At 37.6% G+C, this 23,908-nt stretch overlaps 1 pseudogene; it reads right to left on the reverse strand.

The window, feature by feature from the left end:
- Positions 1-21,654: 21,654 nt before the first annotated feature.
- On the reverse strand, positions 21,655-22,706 carry LOC106977257 (RNA transcription, translation and transport factor protein-like; annotated as a pseudogene).
- Positions 22,707-23,908: the final 1,202 nt, after the last annotated feature.

Consider the following 23,908-nt stretch of genomic DNA (forward strand, 5'->3'; position numbering starts at 1 on the left):
GGAGTTTTATATCATTAATAGAGTCCTTTGGATAGAGTGAATAGAGGAGATGAATATAAAGGACTTAAGCAAAGTAGGTAATAGCAATGCTGTGACAGGAATGATCAAATTACATGTAGGGGCACAGGAGAATTGGCCAGATTTATAGGATGGAGAGAATTAGAGTAGGGACTAGGAAAGTCATCCTAGTGGAAGTAAGTGTTAAACCAATTATTATGAGAAATTGTATGAAGAATATACTTTAATGCAAGTAGTTCAAGTGCGCAAGAGAGGGTGGGGTGGGGGTGCAGGGGGAGAGAGAGAGAGAGAAAGAGAGAGAGAGAGAGAGAGAGAGAGAGAGAGGTGTCCAAATAAGGAGATAGCTTTCCAGAAACAAGGCACAGCTTGGACAGAAGCCCCAGAAAAATCAGAAGTAAATGAAATGGTCTGGAGGTGCAGGGAGCTCCTAGAGGTGTGTTAAAGTAACAGGTTGTAGAGGACAGGAAATGGAGCTCTAAAAAGGTAAGGCCAGAAGAATAGAGAAATTAATGGAATACTCTGTTTTCCACAAGGAGTTTGGATTTTATTCTAGACCAACGTTTTTCAACTTTAGTATTTTAAGTTTATTTATTTTGACAGAGAGAGTATGAGTGGGGGAGGGACAGAGAGAAAGAGAGAGAGAATCTCAAGCAGGCTCTACACTGTTAGCGTGGAGCCTGATTGATGCAGGGCTTGAACTCACGAACTACGAAATAATAACCTGAGCCAAAACCAAGAGTTGGATGCTTAACTGATTAAGCCACCTAGGAGCCCCAATGTTTTTCAAACTCAGTTAGGTCTGTCCCACCATCATAATTTTTGCCAAATCTTATGCTGCCTACACTATTATTTATGCAATAACTAAACTATAGTCTCATTTTGCTTGAATATATTTATCTTAAATTGAAACATCTTGAGTTGGATATTCTAAATTCATTTTTTAAGACACGCATTAAATATATAGCCTGTTTTGACCATGAAATAGGATGGAGAAAGGGGCACTGAAGGGTTTTAAGCATATGGACAGTATGATAAGATTTATGTTTCACAGAGATCACCCTGAGAAGTGTACGAAGGGTAAATAGTAGGGGGACACACAGGACACAACTTTCCAGTTGCATGTACCTTAAACTGTGCTGGCCCATGACTATGTGTTTTCTTGAGGCAGAGTCCCACTTAAAAAATCTTTGCTTATTGCGTGAGCATCATGATAGTCCCAAGCTAAGCAGCACAGGGTATGTGTAATCTTGAGCTGGGGGAACACTTTGTTGCATTTTATAAATCCCCAATAGCAAAAAGCTAATCCTGCTCTCTTTGTAGCCCATAGGAAGAATGTAGAGAAACTATTTGGAGTTATGGAAACATTTTTTTTCTGCCTAAATTTTGCTTCTTGTTTTGCCTAAATTTACCCAGAATACTCCAATTAGTGATAAACACTGGCAAGTGTCTTGTATTCTTTCAAAACATTATGGTTGATATTAGTTATTGGCTTCCTCTCAGAAAAAGGTTAAATATATAAGTTACATGAGCCATGATAAGGGTTCCTAGGTTGGTATTAGAGACATGCTTAGTCTTAGATATATTTATAGGTTTAACATACTACACGCAACTTCTGGAAGCCTGGCAGGGCCATTTAGAAAATGATCTTATGTGTGGTTCTCTCTAGTAGTTAGAGAAGACTTGAAATAAACCAACAAGAGCTTAAAGGAGTGTAAAAATTTCAGTTTGGGATTTGTTCAGGTTTCTCTAAAATGGATGGAGTCTCAGCAATATTGTTTAAATGATAACACTGAAGTGGCACAGGGAAAGGATGAGCCTGTTCCAATTATTTTTCTGCAGCTTGTAAAAGTGCCTCAATTGTTTAATAGTGTAGCGAGAATTAAAGAAATTATGTAGTCCTTTTACCTTAGGGATCTATCTTTTATGCTTGATTTAAATAGGTTTTGCAGTGTTGCCAATTCTCAGAGGCAAAAAGCATTCATACACACACACACAGACACACACACACACTTCATACCAACTGAGGGAATGAAAAAGTAACAGTGGCTTTTGTCAGTGCCAAGACCTCATGCTCCATTTCCTATGTTGCACCTGCCTGTGTGTGTGTGTGTGTGTGTGTGTGTGTGTGTATTTTTTTTTTTAACAAGGGGAGTTTATTTAACAGCATGGCATTGTAAAAGGACAATGATGGGAGAGGATAAGTAGAAAATACGTCCTAGAGTAGAGGAGAGACACTTTTGCCAGCACTTTCAAATTAAAACTGAATTTGGCAATAATTTGTGAAATCCTCATTTGATATTGCATCCTGTTTACTGTGTGGTATTTCAGGCATAGATGAATTGTTGGCAAATATTTGATTTAAAAATAAAATCCCTAGGCCATTCATTTCCTGTGGCGTCAGTCACAGAGGCCACACACCATTGCCACTCTGGCTAAGATGCGTCAGTGCATCAAGCCATCTGGGGAGATTGGCTTCACATGCAGCATCCTCACTTCTGCACTATTTTTCAAGAAGATCGTCTAGCCTCCAGATATTGTGGACATGATGGATAGTTTCTGAGGTCTCTGGACCGACTGGCTGCATTTCCCATCAAGTACCAATCCTCACATCTGTCCTCCTATAATGTACAGACTTAGAGCACGAAGTGATGTGATTGCATCCCTGTGATGTAAGACATCTTAAGGATATCTTAAAAATGGTAGCCATGTTCATTTGGGGGAGTAAAGTCAAAGCAAAAAGTAGGCAACATTTAAAGTAATTGTGAAAAGCGCAAATGTACAAAGGTATTAATCTATGTCTAATCAATGATCCTAATGGGTCAGACTCTTCCACTCTCTAAAGATGCATATTGGCTTCTTCCTTTCTGCCTCCATGGTGCTTGGTTTATTCAAATACTATCACTGCTATTTTCATGTATCTTATTTACTTGCATATGGATTTATTTATCCACCTGCCCTATGCGGCTTCTCTACTTGAACCAGATTAAAGCAATTTGGGAACATTGTCTATAAGAATCTGCGTATTCACGTCTGTACCTACCAATAAATGTCCTTGCCCTAACAGACATTCAAAATTTGTTGAATAAAATTGCATCCTTTCAATCTAGAGAGATCAGAGATTTAAATAAATAGAACCCTTTCACTTTACAAATGAGTAAATTTAAGTTCAGAGGAGTGTGACCTTCCTGGAGTCAGCTGAGTCAGTGGAAGGTCTTTATTAGAACTGCCACTCTCCAGCCTAACACTCATAATACTAGTTATCACTTGGCTCAGAGTCATTGCTGTGATTTAGCATCTTATTTTCTGTCTTATAACTTCTTCCAGTTTCTGACATTTTCTTAACCGTTATACAGTATTAAGGCAGTAATTTTTAATACATGCGTAAAAGGTGTTATTGTTAAAATACTGGCTCAATGTGCAAAAATACTCTAAACAGTATGGTACTTAATTCCAGTTTTTCCCTTTGAAATAAATTGTAGTTGTTTTTACCTGCTCACCCCTTCCATCTCTCAAATAAATAAGCAGAGAGTACTGGAGGGGTTTCTTGCTTGTTCGTTTTATTTTGTTTTGTTTTTTAATGTGTCACAGATAGTTCTTATTACTAGAATTTCTGGTTGTCCAATTATGTATTTGACTTATTTACACTGGGTTTTTAGAAAGTACTAGGAAAAGGTCACGGAAGCTCTAATTGGTCTTTCTTGCAATGTAGAATGAAGCAATTAATACCAATAACAGGGTTAGGGCAACAGGCAGGAACACATAATCAAACTTGAAGACGTGCCAAGAATAACTGTTAAGTTATTCCATCTACTTTATTTTTAAAAGCTGTTAATTCAGTCACAGGGCCCATTGATCCAGGCCCTTGTAATTACACATTTTATTTTGATAAATAATTTATGTTAAAGTCAAAATACACCAGGTAATTAAGTTGATTTTACTCAGGCTATCGCAATAGGGTGTGTGCGTGCCAAATCAAGCTGGGAGTGCCTCTAGGGTGTTTGCCTTAAACTTTACAGGAACAGGTATGCAAGTTGCAGGTGGAGTGAACTACATGATTGTTTTGCACTCAGAGGCAGTCTCATTCAGTTAACTAAATAGGAAATGTTTATTATTGTCTTAGCTAGTTTGAGGCGGACAACGTTCTCACGTTAGTTAATTGCTTATGAGGACAAAGAATTAAAAAAAAAATTAGCTAGAGGTGAAAGCGGAACGGTCTGTGTCTGGCCTTCTCAGCAGGTTCAGGCAAAAGGGGAAATGTCTGTGTTCAGCTTTGTAATTTATTAATGGGATGTTTGTGTTGAAGACAAAGATGTACATGAATTATAATGAAAATCATCCATTCTTCTTGGGTATTTTACCTTGAGGAAGATTTATTATTCTTCCACTCCCTGCTCCCTTCCCATAAGACACAAATATCAGATCAGCCTACCCAATCATCTTAAGAAGGCTGTATGAGTTTCCTATGGTTGTTGTAACAGGTTACTACAAACTTCGTGGCTAAAAACAACAGGGAATATTCTCTCACAATACTGGACACCACAAGTCCCCAAATAGCATAGCAGGACCGAAATCAAGGTTGTGGCAGGATGCATTCCTTCTAGAGACTCTAGAGGCAAATCTATTCCTTGCCTTTGTTGGCTTCTGATGGCTTCTCCATCTCGGCTTGTGCTTTCATCCCTCTGTTCTTCAAGGCAAGCATCTTTAAATCTCTCTGTTTCACCTTCTCACTGCCTACCTTCTGTGTGTTTTTTAAATCTCCTTTTGCCTCCCTCTTGCAATACCTATTATTGTGTTCAGGGTGAGCCTGGAGAATCCGGGCTCATCTCTACATCTCAAAATCCTTAACTTAATCACATCTGCAAACACCATTTTCCCATAAAAGATAACATTTATAAGTTCCAAGGATTAGAGCCTGATATCTTTGGGGGCCATCATTTAGCCTATTATAGACTCATACATGTATTTTCCCAAGTCCTTACAGCTAATAAATGATAAAGGAATTCCAGGCTGGAATGGGCGCTTTGCCCTTTTCCTTGACTGTGTTAAATCAAGAAAGGAGCCAAGAGATTAATTCAAATTTGTTTAGCACTTACTATATATTTCCCACTGGCTGTTACATCCATTATCTCATGTTACATTTGAGTCAATATTTAGAGAGTAATTGGCAGTATTCTTACTTTACAGTTGAAGAATACAAGACAAATCAGTTTTGTCGTCCTTTGTACGCACTGATCTGCAGATAAATGTAATGAAGTTTTCAATACTCTAGAGATGTAGAAAAAGGGACATGGAAAAATGAAAGAATTATGTAATCGTGACATTTCTGTGAATTTGTTTCTTTTTCTGTCTGCCCCCCTAAATTCAGTTCAAAGAATGATCATCTATTTTGAAAGAATTGATCATTCTTTGAATATCTTGGATGTTAAAATACCCTTTCTTATGAAATAGTGTTGAAATATTCTCTCTTCTGTTTGTTGGTTTATTTGTTTTTATGTCAAAATTTTATGTTGGCAATTCAGATTTTTGTTATTACTGCTTAATTTCACTCTCCATAAAATACCGCAGCCCAGGAAACTCTGCATTAACTTACTGCGTTATCACAACTGATGACATTGTGATTCACATTCAATTACATGGCTCCAAAGCCTGTTGCTTCTACAGCAAAGGAGTTCTGCTGATGACTGGAGACAAGAAAGAATGACACCTCCATTTTTCTACCACAGGTTATTTTGTGTTGTTTTCTTGCAAAGAGCTAAATAATTAGCTGGGTTTGTAATATATAATTTTGTAGTTTTTCTTGTCAGTGTTGTGTTATATTATCACCATTGGCAGGTGGCAGTTCATTGTCAAAACGAACAGAAATAAACTGATTATTCTGATGGTGATGGTGGAGGTGTGTTTGTAAAAGAGCAGGAGTGTTATCATTGAAATAAAGATACATTCTTGGCTCATTCCATTGAATAACTTACAGACTCAGCAGTGTCTTTCCCTAGGTTTCCTGTATAATAGAATGGACAAGCTGCATATTGAAGTAGCTGAATTTGTGCATGATTTTCTAATCAAACTGCATATTTAATTACTTGAATTTCCAGATTAAGGTAGTTTGCTAAAGAGGCTGCAGTTTTAAATAATTAAGATGATAGAAGAGCTGTGCCTACTCTCTGTTCTTTTTGCCCAATTCTCAAGCTTACATATTCTAATGTTGGGGTTTTTTTTTTATATAGAAAATAGTTATTTTGTATAACTAATCTGCCTGTACACCTCATTACATTTATACTCATATTACAAAGTCAAATTTATATTGTTCATCTTGTATGAATGGAGAAAAATGAGACCTAAAAATTTCCTTTTCTTTAAGAAAATTAACTTGGGATTCAATTTGACAAAGGTTGTAGGAGGACCCTATTTTCAGGCATTGTTCCATTTGAAAACTTATAACCAGGAAATCTAAGAACCTGTGCATTGCCCTATAGGCCAACTCTTTAAAGATAAGTGGTCGTTTTATACCTAGCCACATCTTTTGGAAAAGTGATAGATCACCCATGTTCCCATTAGAAAGGGAAAGATTTAGATGGAGAGATATGTAGGTATGTGTTTGTATTATTTCAAATCCAGTTGAAATGTCAAACCAAAAAAAAAAAAAAAGGAGAGCAAGAAAAAGAGATGCTGAACTAGAATGCTATTAAGTATCTAATACTTTAAACATCTTTGCTTATACCACTCAAAACAATGATAAACATTACATATTGCTGTCCTGATTTTTACTGATGATAAAGCTGAAATCCAATTAGGTCATTTGTCTAAGGTCATGCTACAAGTAAGTGGCAGGCCTGAAATTTAAACACAAGTCTGTCTGATGCCAATTCCCATATTCCTCCCTCACACTTACCCCACCTTGTGCTGGCTTTTTTCTAAGGAATGTACGTGCTGCAAAGATAGGCACTTTTCAGGATGGGGATAGCAGAGTCCTTGGAGTCAGAGAAAATCATTCAGATTATTATTAGATATTGGCATGGTACAACCAGTTTAGGCATTCTTAAGTCCTTTAACCCAGTTAAGTATTCTAGATTCTTCCTCTGTTTCATGGGAAGAAGGGATAAAGAGAGAGGAGTACAAGATTCTGTGATGTCTACTAACTTAATAACAAATAACTATAGGGGCACTTGGGTGGATGAGTTGGTTGAGCATCTGACTTGTAATTTAGGCTCAGGTCATGATCTCACAGGATGTGGGTTTAAACCCCACATCAGGCTCTGTGCTGACAGTGTGGAGCCTGCTTCAAATTCTCTCTCTCTCTCTCTCTCTCCTTCTCTCTCTCTCTGCCTTGTCTCCATTCATGTTCTCTTTCTCTCAAAATAAGTATGCATAGGGGCGCCTGGGTGGCGCAGTCGGTTGGGCATCCGACTTCAGCCAGGTCACGATCTCGAGGTCCGTGAGTTCGAGCCCCGCGTCAGGCTCTGGGCTGATGGCTCAGAGCCTGGAGCCTGTTTCCGATTCTGTGTCTCCCTCTCTCTCTGCCCCTCCCCCGTTCATGCTCTGTCTCTCTCTGTCCCAAAATAAATAAACGTTGAAAAAAAATTTTTTTTTTAAATAAGTATGCATAAATAAAAAAAAAAGAACAAATAACTATAATGGTGTTGTGAGCTGGGCGTAGGGCAGCTATACATCCTCAAAATTCTTATGTTGAACCCCTAACTCCCAGTACTTCAGAATGTTACTGTATTTAGAGAGAGGATCTTTAAAGAGGTGATTAAGTTTAAACTAGATTATTAGGGTGGCCTCTAATTCAATATGACTTGTGTCCTGATAAGAAGAGGAGATTAGGACACAGATGTGCTCAGAAGAAAGACTGTTTAAAGACAGAACCAAGGAGAGAGGCCTCAGAAGAAACAAACCTACCTTAATCTCCCATGTCCAGACTCTAGAACTGTGTGGAAATAAACTTCTGTTGTTTAGGCTACCCAGTCTGTGATACTTTGCTATGGTAGGCCTAACAAACTGATACAGATGGTTAATGTTATTAAACTCTTTATTGAATTTGTGATTTATTTAATGTTATTAAACTCTTTATTGAATTTGTGATTTATTGAATATGTTGATTGTTGTAAAGTTGGAAAATACTGAAAAGTGTGAATGTAAGTAGAAATACCACCTGTTACCTTACTCCGCCACCCAGAGCTTTCCATCATTACATCATTAACAGATTGATGATGTTTTTCTCTCAGCCTCTCTCTCTGTTTCTCAATTATATGCATAGCATATGTATATTCAGATTTATTTTCTGTGGTTTTTAGTCTGTAATAAGTGATAAAAAAAAAAGCAGAAGTTGAGCAGACATTGTCTGTGTTATTTGATGAGTCCCTGCTCGGCAAAGCTCTGCACATCTCCTATAGCATCCACACCTCTGTTCATCCTCCCCAGGTGTACAGAAACCTGAGAGCTTGAAGGATCCAAAATTGTGAGCTGATAATCATAATTATGCCTGCTAACCCCAGGCATCACCTCAAAAAACTGGAAACCAGCATGGCTTTCTGTCTGAAAATACCATCTGTAATCCCACCACCTGGAGACAACTGTATTAACAGTTTGGTATATTTATTTTCATTTTTATGTGTACTACATATTTTCCATAGTTACAACAATATTTGCTATGCATTTTTATATTGTATTATTTTAGAATAAACATTTCTATATTCCTAAATGTTTATATACATTATATTTATGATTATAAAATACATCATCAGACTATTATATCATTATTAATCACCCATACTATTTTTATTCCACCATTGATTTATTTTCTACTTATTTTCCTATTATATAAATCACTGCAATAAACACCTTTCAGTGCAGGTGAAGGTTACTTCCTTTAAAGAGAAAATATTTCAAAGTGAAATTACTAGATAATAAACATATTTATACTCTTATCTCTCTTTTAAAGCCAGTTTCCAAAGTTTGTGTATGAATTTAAATTCACACTAGCATTGGAAGAGAGAGGGAGAGAGAGAGAGAGTTTTTATGATATTCTAGCCAAGGGTAAGCATATTAATTGTGCTTGTTTGCTTAACTGGAAAAACACATTTAGTAGTTTTAATGACTATTGATTATTTTATTTTGGTTGAATTAGATTAAATGAGGATGGCATTAAACTAAACCACTGTGGTTTATCAGAGCAATGTTTCTTTGCTTCTAAATTTTAGGTCTTACCTTTGTCTCATGCCTCAGAGACATTCTCTTTAGATGTTCGTGTCCCTTTCCTCTCCCTCCCACATCAGTAATCTGCTATGACTTGGTAAAGTTCTGAGGTTGGTAGTAGGTGGTGGTTGGAGGGGAGTGAGGTCTCTGCTATTCTGATTTAGGTTCGGTCTTAGTCATTCCTGGTGTTGGGGAGGTGGCCTTCTAGTATCTTCTACCTTTACCCTGATTGTAGTTGTTTCCTTAGTTCTACCATTTCTCAAAAAGTAAAGCTCTTCTAAAGGAGGATAAACTTCCTCCCAATGTCTGCAGTACCCAGGGCTTTCGATGATCCTGCCCGTCCTTACTTGACCTTCAGCAATTTGTTAGCTATTGTATTTGCACTCCATTTCTAGCTGCCTAGTTGTATCTACCCTAAGTCATACCTGCTTATGTTTTCTCTGTCCTTGAAGGCACTGTCTCTCCTTGTATTTTGAGACAATTGTTTGCTCTATGATCTCACCTCCCTAAAAGACTTTTAAAAAGTCTCATGTTTTTTTCAGCTATAATTAGGTATAATCAACAAATGAAATTGTAAGATATTTAAAATATATGTGATGATCTGGATACACTGTGAAAAGACTCTCCCTCATTGAATTAATCAACATACCTATCACCTCACACATTTACCTGTGTGTGTGTGTGTGTGTGTGAATATTTAAGTTCTGTTCTTTTATAAAATTTCCATTATACAACACAGTGTTATAAACTATAGTCATTATGTTATACATTAAATCATTAGATTCTCAGACCTAAGTCATCTTATAAAAGTCACGTTTTGAAGTTAGTGCTTTGCTCCCTTTTTCATTATAAGGGTGGGAATGACTCTCCTTCTAGCTTTCTATATCCCTGGGCAGATGCTAGCCTTTTCTGTAGTGAATCTTTATAAAGTGTTTTCCAAAATTCTGAGACAGGAAGAGAGAGAGGAGAGCCCTGGCATTAGTTTAGGTAGAGTTTAATAATGTTATTTAATGAATCAGAATCAAACCATATTTCTGTCACTCTTAGGGAATTCTTCACATCAAAAGAAAAATTATTTCAAAGTCCAGTGAGAAGTTTCAAGTTCTAGTGATGTTTTCCAGCTTAAGCTTATTTTTGTTTCTTACTTAGATATTTTTAATATTAGTAAAAATCATAACCATTTAAATTTGTTGTATGAATTTTACTTAGGAAGAATAAAAATAGAAATGGAAAATGGTATTTTCTTCCTATTTTCTATGCTTATGTTTAGGAAAATCTAGAATCCTGGATGATAAGAAAATGAGAGTGATGACTGCCAAAGATATAAACTGGGGTGCCTGGGTGGCTCAGTCAATTGATTATACAACTCTTGACTTCAGCTCAGGTTGTGATTTCAGGGTCATGGGATCAAGCACTGCTCTGGTTCTGCACTAAGCATGGAGCCTGCTTGAGATTCTCTCTCTCTCTCTCTCTCTCTCTCTCTCTCTCTCTCTCTCTCTCTCTCCCTCTCTCCCTCTCTCCCTCTCTCCCTCTCTCTCTCCCTCTCTCCCTCTCTCTCTCTCCATCTCTCTCTCTCTCACTCTCTCTCTCTCCCTCTCTCCCTCTCTCCCTCTCTCTCTCTCCATCTCTCTCTCTCTCCCTCTCTCCCTCTCTCCCTCTCTCCCTCTCTGTCTCTCTCTCTCACTATCTCCCTCTCTCCCTCTCTCCCCCTCTCTCTCTCCCTCTCTCCCTCTCTCTCTCTCTCTCCCTCTCTCCCTCTCTCTCTGTCCATCTCTCTCTCACTTTCTCTCTCTCTCTCTCCCTCTCTCTCTCTCCCTCTCTCTCTCTCCGTCTCTCTCTCTCTCCCTCTCTCCCTCTCCCTCTCTCTCTCTCTCTCTCCCCCCCTCTCTCTCTCTCTCTCCCTTTCTCCCTCTCTCCTTCTCCCTCTCTCCCTCTCTCCCTCTCTTTCCCTCTCTCCCTCCCTCCCTCTGCACCCTCTCCTGCTGATGTGCTCTGTCTCTAAAAAAAGAGAATTAAATCATTAAAAAAATTATGTATAACCTGATTACAGTCAAACAACTTCAAATAAACTAAACAGAAAGAAATACTGGCTTTGTAGATGGATCTTGTGTATAGTGTGAAAGTAGACCACAAGGATAATTGGGAGAAAGATGTGTATATGTTTGTGTGTCTGTTAGTATGGTGCATGAAGGTCAGTCAATAGTAGAGGATTAATCTACAGATATATAGGATAGAAAAAAGCATGGTTTTGCTTCCTTCCATGAAGAAGACAGGAATCTTTCCCCTTACGAGCTTTCCATTTAGATCCTTGAAGGCTACCATTACTAAGGATATTGGGGATGGATGAAATCTCGTGTTGTTTGAAGGTGTTTCTGAGAAGTATTTGTATGGCTGATTTAAGCATCACATGGATCTTGCAAAATCTTGGGACATATCTCAGCACTGCACAGATTCTGTGATTTAGAGAAGCTTATTAATAATCCATAATTCACTTTTCTCCCTATAAATTTGTAATTGAATATATTAGTCTAGAAGATTTGTAAAACCATATGGTTTGGAGATATATTAGCTTTAATATAGAGATTGTTTATTCTTAAAGGTTCCCTCTTACTAGGGAATTTCAAATGATATGTGAAACAGATTTTTTTGCATGTACTTTTGTGATATACACTATTAACATAAAACACTCTAATGTTGTTCTTGACACAATAGAATAAGATGGCCACTCTGCTTTTGGCTATTTACATGTCTTTTTCCATAATCCAGTTAATATATTCCTAATTCATAAGTGTTTCTATTCCAAGTTGAAAAATACTCCTTTCGGTACACAAATAAATGGCAGATTCGTGATTCTTAAAATGACCATTAAAATAAAATTAAATCATTCATTCCACCATTTATTTTTCTTTCATATATATCCACCTCAAACTTAAGGAAAGTGTACAGTTTTATATTTGCACTTAGGTCTTGTTTAAAGTTACCATTTGAAAAGTATTGATGAGGCAGTACAGTCGAGAGAAAAGAATATAGCAATTGGAGTCAGAACTGTCCTTGGTAACTTTTCTAGATATTAGTGTTCTTGTCTTTAAAATAATACTTCCTACAGCATAGGGTTGTTGTTAGCATTAAGGACAATATTTCTTTTTTTTTTTTACTTAAAAAAATTTTTTTTAACATTTATTCACTTTTGAGAGACAGAGGAACAGACTGAGTGGAGGAGGGGCAGAGAGAGAGACACACACAGAATCTGAAGCAGGCTCCAGGCTCCAGGCTCAGCACAGAGCCTGACGCAGGGCTCCAACTCACGAGCTGTGAGATCATGACCTGAGCCAAAGTTGGATGCTTAACTGACTGAGCCACTCAGGCACCCCAAGGACAATATTTCTAATGCAGATTTTTTTTTAGATTTTTAAAAATCTTTATTTATTTTTGAGAGAGAGAGACAGATCATGAGCAGGGGAAGAACAGAGAGAGGAGACACAATCCAAAGCAGGCACCAGGCTCTGAGCTGTCAGCACAGAGCCCGATGAGGGGCTCGAACCCACGGAACTGTGAGATCATGACCTGAGCTGAAGTCAGACGCTCAACTGACTGAGCCACCCAGGCGCCCCACTTATGCAGTTTTAAAAATATAAAATATTCTAGAATTTTTAAAGAAAATGTGATTACTTTTTTCTAGTATATATTGATTATGAAGTAAAATAGGTACTTGGTATAAATTCCTATGCACAGTGAGAAGGAAAAGGATAACCAAAGGGCTATAATCCATTCTCTACTATTCCTGTGGGAAGCCCAGGAGAGAAAAGTAACCTGGTCAGATCCTCTGGTAAATGAGCTAATAGATCTGACAAACACTCATGGTATTTACAACCATGAGAGTCTTTCATTATGGAATCCTTCCAACATGATTAACTTGATCAGTCTAGGATTGCTTATGGGTAGATAAATCTGGGATCTGTAAACTTATGAGCTGTTGCTTACTTTTGTTGAAAATACACATTTATTGAAGACTGCTTATGTTCAATACATGCTTGTGCATCCAAATGCAAAAGAAAAGGCTGAATAGCATTAGAAAACCTGACTTCTCCCTGTTTTAATTGTGGCTTTTATCCTTTAATCACAGTAAAACTTGACAATGAATAGGATCTTAGTTTTTTTTAATATTATTTCACAATCTATTTTTGTTTATGCAGGTAAAAATTAGCTGTTTTTAGCAGCTGTTTTTAGTTTCTTGAGGCTAAAAAACCTTCAAGTTTCCTTTGATATCTTCTTTCTCATTCCCATATCTAATCAATTATCATATACCATAAATTTTAGTTCTAAATATGTCCTCAATGTGTTTGTTACTCTCCCTTCCCACTGCTCTCACCTCAGGCTAAACCTCGATCATCTCTTCTATGTTTCTTGTAATAGCCTCTAACTGTATCTACTAGCCTCATTATTATCCTCCTTCAATCCAATTCCCACACCACAGATTCTTTATTTAGAGGCTCTAAGTAGTTCCCCATGGGTTGTCTTCTAAAGATCAAAATCTTTAACATTGCTTTATAGGCCCCTGCCTGCCCTGACTTCCCATGCCATGATATAATCACATGATTCTTCCCCCCTTCCCCCCCTTATCAGTTTTATCAAGCTTCTTCCCACCACAGAATCTTAACACATATTGATTTCCTACCTAGATCATTCTTCCCCAGTTAATGTATGTCTCATATATTACTGAAATTTCACTTCTTCCCAGAAGACCCCTTGACCCCAGCTGCTAGAATGGGAATTTATTATATAATCTTGATGCTTCTTCAGTGTCCTCAAATAACCAGTTACTTTTAAACTGCCTAATTTCTAAAGTCATATAGGTGCCATATGCTCATAAGGGAAGGAACTAGGTCCCTTTTGTTCACTGCGGTATCCTATTGAAAAAACAGTGTCTAGCAAGTAAAAGTAATCTAAAAAATAACTAATCCTGAGAGTCATTTCCAGGTGATGAAAGCACAATGATTAAGTGCTGTGTGTTAGTAGATGTTTAAGAGAACTAGCTTGGTTCTTTCCTCCCTAATGCCTGCTTGCTGAGTGTTCTATCAGAATAACCAGATAATGCTTTAATCAATGCAGCAACTTTTTTTGAAAGGCTTAGTGTTTAGAGAAAGCATTGGTTAAGAATGAAGTAGGTAAAATATCTTGTCAATAAAAATAATATCAAGTGTTCATAGAGAATAATGGATAAATATCTTCCATAGAGATAAAAAACGAGTTATAAGCTTGGGAGAAAATACAGGATAGACATTGTAGACTTCAGATTTTCATGGGGGCTGGAGTCGTCAGGGAAAATATGTGCATTCAGGAGAATCCTCATGTTATTGTTCAATCTGCCTTCAGCACAGAACTTTTTTCCATCTTGTTTCTCTTCCACGTATGTGTAGAGTTTATGTTTCTCTTTCAACTATCATTTATCAGCATGTCAAATGGGGAGAAATCTGAACAGACACAACAGTCATTAGGTTTCTTGTAGAGGAGGCGAACATCTGATTGTTCTCATAGATGCTTCTGGCTTTTAACAGGCAATAAAGCAGAGCATAAACAGCTGCAAGCAAGACAGAAAAGATCTCTCATCCAATTCTAGCTTCTGTTACATTGCCAGTAAGGATGGTGGGTTTAAATTTTGATATACCACCTATGTCACCGTAGAAATGGCTCAGTGGGTTGGTAGATTGTCATTCTAAATACTAAATCTTTTAGGAATCTTTTGGTTCAGTGGTCTGATATAGTCTTATCAATTGCACATGTCACCAAGCACTGGTTCTTTCCTTCAGTAGATTGGTATATTGCCCAATATAGGTGATATATTCCAAGATTTTAAACTCCGTAGGAAACTTACAGTAATAGGATTGCAACTACTTATTTTGTTATAGATTCTCTATGTTGAAAAATGATTTGAGAAGTATATATTTTCACAGAACAAATGAAATGTCATGATTTTATGGCATGGTATTATTTAATGAAATGTCTCTTAATCTGCCAGTTTCACACACTTCAATTGTGTTTAATGTTCCATATGCTATGTATATGTATGTGTGTATACTTCTGGGAGATGGTGACACAGTCTATACTACACTACTGCTTATGAGTTAGTACAACCTGGAAAGAATCAGAGTGGATAAATGTTATAGGAAGAGAAGACTTTGGTGGAGGGGTAGGGACAAAAAGGAGTGAGAAGGACAGAGTTCTATATAGAAGACACCTGGTTTAGGAGTGCTGATGTGAAAAAGAGTATAACCAGCCAGAAGGGCCTGAGTCCTTCATTACAGCTCCCCTTACAGACTGCAATGCATTGACTATGCACCAGATCTGGTGTGGGGAGGGGCAGCTATCTCACATGATGCTTTCCAGGTAAAGCATTTGTAATGGCCTATACTCAAGCTTGAAAAGTGATACATAGGCTTTGGGCAAGGAGCTATACTTTTCATTTCCTGTCTTTGAAAATAAGAATATCAAATACCTGAAATACAATGGTATTGTATTTCCGAGAACAGCTCTACATAAGGAAGTGGAGAAAGAGAAAATAGAAGTAAAAGAGTCCATGCATTTAGCTGTGTGGGTAGTGTCAGAGGTCTGTAAGCCCCTTTTGAGTGTTTCTCAGTAGAAGTTCAGAGAGAGAGAGAAAAAAAGGAAAAAGTAGTGTGAAAATGAATAAAGGAAACCTAATTCTAAATGGAGTTGGGAAACAATGAAAGGAGGGTTCTCACTTGGGTTCCACTTGTTGCAGCTTACTTTGCATACCCCTTTACATAACCCAACAGGGAGAAAGATTTTCCCCTTGCTCAGCAACAACCCAACCAATGAAAGACTGCCACAACTCAGCCAATGAAAAGCCACCCCAACCTGAACTCTCATTCTTCTCCAATGAAACTTTGGGCCAAACAGCCCCTCCCAGTGTCCTCCTTTCCTCTGTAAAAGCAAGCCCTCTTCTTCATTCTTTGGACTTGGCTATGGTTCTCCCTGGTTTGCATACCCCAAGTTGCAATTCCTCTCTTATTTCTGAAAAAACTCATTTTTGTTGGTTAAATAACTGGTTATTTTGTTTTTAAGGCTGACAGTAGATAATCAAAACTTTGGGTAGTTTGGTATGTGGAGGAAAGATTACAGAACATTTTAGAAGTTTTTAACGTCACAGTATGGAAGTTTTTTTTACAGGGATGTTAGTTAAAAATTCCATGTCTTGGGGCGCCTGGGTGGCGCAGTGGGTTAAGCGTCCGACTTCAGCCAGGTCACGATCTCGCGGTCCGTGAGTTCGAGCCCCGCGTCAGGCTCTGGGCTGATGGCTCAGAGCCTGGAGCCTGTTTCTGATTCTGTGTCTCCCTCTCTCTCTGCCCCTCCCCCGTTCATGCTCTGTCTCTCTCTGTCTCTGTCTCAAAAATAAATAAACGTTGAAAAAATTCCATGTCTTGATTAAGAACTGTTTGAGGCTCTCCAGTTCTAACATTCACCCTTGACACTGACAATTGAAAAGGCAACGAATAGACATTTTCTGAAAAGGAAACTGGCATCATTAGAGCTGTGGTTTAGGAACTGGCCATTTTCAGAATAGTTTGAAGGGAAAGAAACAGGAAACAGGGAAACCATTTAGAATGCTACATGTATAGTTCAGGTAAAGATGAGGTTGACCTGAAGCAGAGTGATTGAAATGGAAATGCAGGGCAGTGTACACACAGGTACAAGTTGTATTTCATAATTTGATGTATATGTTTTGATAATTTAATCGGTCCAACAATGAAAGATAAACAACACAATAAGAGATCTGGTTTTAGATACTTCAGTTGGTTTCCTGATTCTAACATTTACTAGGTATGTGACCATGAATAAGTCTCACGCTTTTTTTTTTCTTTAGTCTTAGTTTCCTTATCAATAAAAGGGATGATTATAAATAACAACTACTAGATTTATTGTGAAGTTTAAATGCATCATAAGAAGGGTGCCTAGGTGGCTCAGTCGGTTGAGTGTCTGACTCTTGATTGTGGCTCAGGTCATGATCTCATGGTTCATGAGATTGTGTCCCATGTTGGGCTCTGTACTGACAGCCCAGAGCCTGCTTGGGATTTCTCTCCCTCTCTGCCCCTCCCATGCAAGCCTGCCTTTTCTCTCTCCTCTGTCTCTCTCTCAAAATAAATAAATGAACGTTTGAAAGAAAAAAGGTAAATGCATCATAAAAAAGGCTTAGAAATGGTAGTGTGTGTGTGATGTGCTGTATAGGTATGGATATTTCAATGAGATTATTGATCATATTTTTAAGGAAATGTTATTCTTTTTAGAATTTTGAGTTTTGCACAATATCAAAACAATCATAGGATGATGGATCATGAAATTTTATGCATTGTACATCTTGCAGCCAAATCACAAATGATGGGACTCAGATCTTCAAGTTCAGATTATACTTATTAGGCATACTTCTTAGTATTTAAATATATGCTTTGTGCTTACAAAACATTCTGACAAATCACATCCTAAATTGTGCAATACTAAGCTGATTTAATATGAAAATAGCCAATTACAGATGAAGATATAAAAATGCAAATGCATTCAAAATAAGTATTGAGCATTGAATGCTACTAAAAAGTTATTTTGCCCAGGAGCACGTCCTTGTATTAAGAAAATTGGACTTTAAAACTGTTGCACATATTGCATTGATCTGCTGACCTATAGGAATTATCCTGCTATGTAAATTGGGAACACGTAATCATGTTGTATAAGTAAATGCGACATGCTATTGAAACGGGCAATGGGTGAGGCTTCACATTTCCTGGACTTGCTGAGTGGAGCACTTCATGAATTGTAGAACTGTGTTGAGAAAAGGCATGCTAATGAGTTATGAAGATGCAGCAAGCTTGATATCATGTTATTTCTATCCTTAAAATTCCAGGACAGCAGAGGTGTTCTCTACTAAATGTTATTAATGAAAGACATTCTCCTTGGTATTATTATATATGTGCTTTGCAACTGCACCAGCTAAAGGGATAATTTGAACAACACACTACAGAGCCAGGAACATAAGTTGTTTTCTTAATTTTTGTACTTTTTATTTATTTTTAGACACAGTTTGGAATTACTTGTGGCAAGAAGTTTACATGCATTTTTCTCATTTAATCCTAACAACATCTCCACCAGGTAGAGATCATTACTATCCTCCATTTACAAATGAGATAACAAAGGTGAAAAGAAAAAAAGAAAAGAAAGAAAGAACAAGTAGCTTCTACAAGCTAGTGTAGCAGAGCCAATATTCCAAACCCAGCCTTTAGCATGAAATCCTCTGCTCGTGACACCACACCGTTACCAGTAGGCAACGTGCCATTAACATAGAGGGAAACCATCCATAAGCTGTATAATATGGTGCAAGAATCTTTGGGACATCACAGCTTTTCTATGAAATAGAATAGCATAGGGCAATATAACATTAACAGCATTATTATGTCTCCACAAATGAGAAAAAAAGGTTTTAAGGAAAAAAAATAACCCAAATACTTTCACCAAATCTCTTATTTTTATTTATTTACTTATTTTTTTTGGTCTCACGCATCATTTAATCTGAATATTATAGGCTCTTCATCTTCAAATATAAGTGATAATGTTACAGAACAAGCAACGAACTCAACAATTTAAAAACAAAGTTTATACGGTGTTAATTGCTGGCAGTGGTCCTTCCAATCTGGTTTTTTTTTTAAGGTCATTCCCTGCCCCCATTCAGTAGACGTGCACCATGCCAGAGAGGAATGTCCAAAACAGGACATAGGTGAAAAGGCTTCCAGTGAGACCTCAAGACAGGTTTCTGTGATTTAAAATATTTGTTCTACCTTCTTCCCAGTTTGAGAATTAAGAGCAGAGAGGAAAGGATGGAGGCAAGCAGGTAGAAGATGAAGCCATGGAGGCTGGTGAGGCCAAGGCTATGGGCTATGGTCTCCTGACAGCTGAGGTCCAGTGGTAATCCAGTACGGCCACATTGCCTCACACAGCTGTGTGAGGGAAGGGACAGAACTTAGAGGTGAATGAATCTGTAATATTGCACATAGATAACTCAGGATTTTATAATACCTCATTTATACCTCCACCCAGTGGGAATGAGGTGAGGAGTCTAAAACTCTAGAAGGGGGAGTGGAGAAGAGAGGACATGAGTAGAAAGAGCCAAAGTGGAAAAAGGTTGATAAAACAACACTGTACAAAGAGTACACTGATTGTTCTTTCTCTCTGGAGACCCTAGAGTGCTGATACCTTTAACGAACAGCAATTTTTTTCTTTCAAATTTTTATTTAAATTCTAGTTAGTAAACATACAGTGCAATGTTGGTTTCAGGAGTAGAATTGAGTGATTCACCACTGGCATACAACATCCAGTGCTCATCATAACAAGTGCCCTTCTTAATACCCATCACCCATCTAGCCCATAATGAATAGTAATCTCAGTATATATCTTTCAAATACAGAAGAGATTGTTTGACATAACACTATTTAAAATCACTGTAAAGGACTGTGAGAATAACTGATCCACATTTTACAACTATAGTCAATGCAAACATGTATTTTATGTATGTTCCTCATGAGAGAGTTAGTATAAGATGCTTTCTCATGAGGAAATTGGTGAAACCCTATGTAGTATAGCAAAGGCAAATGGATGGGAGGTGATAACATCCAGAATCTTCCCTCTAAAATTTGTCTTAATTCTAAGTTATCCATTACTTGCCTGGCTTTTACATTACTTTACTAGGAAGTGGCTATTTTTTGTAATGCAACCTCAACTCTTATCAAGACACCCCAATTTCTTTGTAACAGCTCATCAAGTATATGTATTGTTCTACTTATTCTGGCCTATATGAGATGCTGTACAGTTTTGTGTAAGGCTGAAACTTAGGAAGGTTTTCCCTAAAAATACCTGTAGTTGCTGCCTGGAGTGTCTCATCCATAGTCCCCCAGAGTTAGAGTTGTAATAAAAGACTTTTAGCAGGGATTTAGAAGTACCATAAACTGTGCAAAAATGATGTATTCTATTAACTTTATGTGTTATCAGTATACTGTCTCTTCCCTGCTACAACAACCTAGGATTTGGTTTATAATTATGTTTTGTACATTCATTTGCACAGTAATAATTGTAAATCAAAATAATTAGTAAGTCAGATTTCAACGTGTTGCTTTAAAAACACTTTAGTATAAGTTGTGTAATATATATGTATGTGTTAGCTCCAATCTGTTCTTCGGGGCAATTACTTAATATTTGAAGCTCTTTAATCAGTTATGCATCTTCCAGGGCAGCATACTAAAACTCTTCAATTTGGACTAAATGGTCTTAAGTTGACTTTTCCTTAATTACTAAATGACATTAGAAATTCTATAACTTTCTGTGTAGAAATTTCTGGTAGACAAGGTATGTGGATTGTTTATAAAGATTCTGTAGGGGCGCCTGGGTGGCTCAGTCGGTTAAGCGTACGACTTCAGCCCGGGTCACGATCTCGCGGTCTGTGAGTTCGAGCCCCGCGTCAGGCTCTGGGCTGATGGCTCAGAGCCTGGAGCCTGCTTCCAATTCTGTGTCTCCCTCTCTCTCTGCCCCTCCCCCATTCAAGCTCTGTCTCTCTCTGTCTCAAAAATAAATAAACGTTAAAAAAAAAAAAAGATTCTGTAGACACCTTTGCCAAAAATATCCAAATAACTCCCTGTGTACTAGAGTGGAGCTCTTAGGTTTGAGCTCAAAGTTGATTCTGTGTATCCATACCTTAGAGATAATTCCTCCCTGATGAGACCAGTAAATTTGCTAAACTTGCCATTACAGTGTGTTGCATCTGCCTAAAAGGACTATTCAAAGGACTTTTCAATGTTCTGTAAGAAAGAACACTGAGATTTAACCTGCTTTACCAAAAGAGGATGTGTAACTTCTGTGCATATACATTTGAATACGTGTGTATACCTTCTCACCAATAAATGTCTCCATGTGCAACAAAATTCAGGCTGAAATATAAATCTTGTTAAAATGTACCATATGGTAGTGAGTCTGTGTTGACAAAGAAATATAATCATAAGAAGTCATCAATGTCCACAAAAAAGTACCCAACAGTTGTGAAAATGAAATTGGCTTAGTTCGGATCATGACAATAACAGCTATGATAGCTAGCAAGTAATAAACAGGGACAAAATATTATCGACATCCACGAAGTGTTGTAAGGATTTATTGTGATAATCTATGTAGAGGGCTCAGAACAGTGTCTGCTTCATGGTAAGCCTCTATAGATGCAATCATTGTATAATTACATCCTTTTATGTATCTATGCTATACTATTTTATGTATATATGTATATATTTTACTATTTTGTAACATTATATTTTTTTCCACTTTCCTGAACTTTATTAAAGAAAAGGTGATGGTAGTAAATGTCCAGAACATAGTCAATTTTCTAGGATTCTTCCTTTGAAAATGTGACATTTGATTTCCAAACACAAGCCAGAGCGTACATGCTTCCCAATTATGCTAAGTAGGTGAAAAGCTGAAATCCTAAAATGTTCATCTTCCAACTTTTCCCAGTCTGTGTTCTGTCTTTGGATCAGCAATAATTGCCTGAACAGCTACGATGGCTTCATTAATTTTTGTCTGTAGCTCCCTGATCTCTCCCATATGGAACAATCCAAGATTTTTGAGCAGCTTCATTAAGAACTGCATTTCCTCTGTCAAACCCAAGAATATGTTTGTCTAAAGCAACAGGCAAATCCTCTTTTGTTTCATTTGTTTTAGCAGCTGCATCCTGCCTCAGGTACTCCTGGACCACAATGTGAATTGCCTTAAGCATTACCAGGTAATCATCATGACAGTGAATCTGACGGTTAGCCAAAGCCATTACACCAGCCTTAAAATTGGGAGTATTTACATCCAAACCGATCAATGGCTCTGCATTTTTTGCTGCATTGTCAGCATGTTTTGTATTACCAGGTAGTAAGTCCTTGTATTTTCAGCATTATCTCAATGTTCAAGTCTAACAGCTAAACCAAGAAACCAGTCAGTGGCTTCCTGTTGATCTTGAATCTTGAAAAGACAGTTAACATCTCTGTAGTACTTTTTAAAGAACTTGGGCTGAGGGTTCCTGGGTGGCTCAGTGGTTAAGGATTGGACGTTTGGTTTCACCTCCGGTCATGATCTCAGGGTTTGTGAGTTCCAGACCCACATTGGGCTCTGTACTGACCACATGGAGCCTGCTTGGGATTCTCCCTCCCTCTCTCTGTGTCCCTCCCTTGTTCGTGTGCATGTGCGCTCCCTCTCTCACACTCTCTCCCTCTCTCAAAATACATGAATAAACATTAAAAAAAAGCCAGTCACTGCTGTGGATGTTTCTTTAATTACCTGTCTTCAATCTGGTAGTGTCTGATATTCTGGTCTTCAAGTCAGACAGTAAATTTTCTAAATTTTATTTCATTGCTACAATTGAAGCCATCAGGGTTGCAGTAGTTGAGGGCCATCAGCTTGCATCAGAACATAGTCCCCACTCTGGTCTCCCAGGCTGTGGCTGGGAGAAGAGAGGCCAGGAGAAGCGGGTGACACAGGCACCGGCGATGCAACAAGAACTATTTTGTAACATTAAAAAAAAAAATTAGTGTTTATTTATGAGAGAGAGAGAGACAGAGACAGAGCACGAGCAGGAGAGGGGCAGAGAGAGAGGGAGACACAGAATTCGAAGCAGCTCCAGTCTCTGAGCTGTCAGCACAGAGCCCGACGCGGGGCTCAAACCCACAAACTGTGACATCATGACCTGAGCTGAAGTCGGATGCTTAACCAACTGAACCACCCAGGCACTCCTATTTTGTAACATTTTAAACATGATATTTCCAAAATGGTACCTTTAGTCCCTTTAGCCTTCATAATACTTATGTATTTAGTGAGTATGTAATGGTGCTGTAGTATACAATGTGTACTGCAACTGCTTCCAGTCAGTTTTCTTCCCTTTTAACAATAGATTAAACACATTTATGAACATCTCTGTGCGTTAACTGTTTTGAGTTCTATTGAGTTACAAGCATATAATAAAATGCACGGGGAAATGGTTTTCTGACTACTTTGTTGCTTTTTGAAAAATTTACACAACTTTACAATATCAGTAGTACTCTATCTACACTTCAGTTTTATTACAACTTTTTGCAATGGGTACTATAATTGTTGCTAGTTTTTTTTTAATTTTAATATTATGTGAGGTTGTTTTAATAAACGATTCTTTGATAGGATAAATAGTGAATATATCCTTAGTGTGTGTAATGTTTGCCTTTATTCATTTTTAATTGAGTATATATTAGTGCTTAGTTACTAGTTGGTTACAAGAGTAAAAAAAAACAATTTAATTTGGCATTTTTGTTTACAGCACTAGTGCATCTATTAAGGTGGGTGGCACATCATTGCAAGACGGTTCCGTATTTGATAGATGACTGGGATACAAAGAAGAAAACTCTCCAGAACTTGTGTAGGGTTTCCATGATGCTCCTTGTCCAGAGTTGCTTTATTGACTATGTTCAAAATGACTAATGAGATGAAAAAGGCAAAACTATGGAAAAGTAGCACTTGAAAGGAAAAAATCAAGAAACAAAATATGTTGCAGTTCCCTCAACATTGCATTTTAAAAGACAGATAGGCTATAATTCTCCTGAAATACATAAAATAAATAACAGATATTCACCTTAAAGCTTTGTCA

Source organism: Acinonyx jubatus, chromosome D1, assembly GCF_027475565.1.
Source record: "Acinonyx jubatus isolate Ajub_Pintada_27869175 chromosome D1, VMU_Ajub_asm_v1.0, whole genome shotgun sequence".
Classification (NCBI taxonomy): Eukaryota; Metazoa; Chordata; class Mammalia; order Carnivora; family Felidae; genus Acinonyx; species Acinonyx jubatus.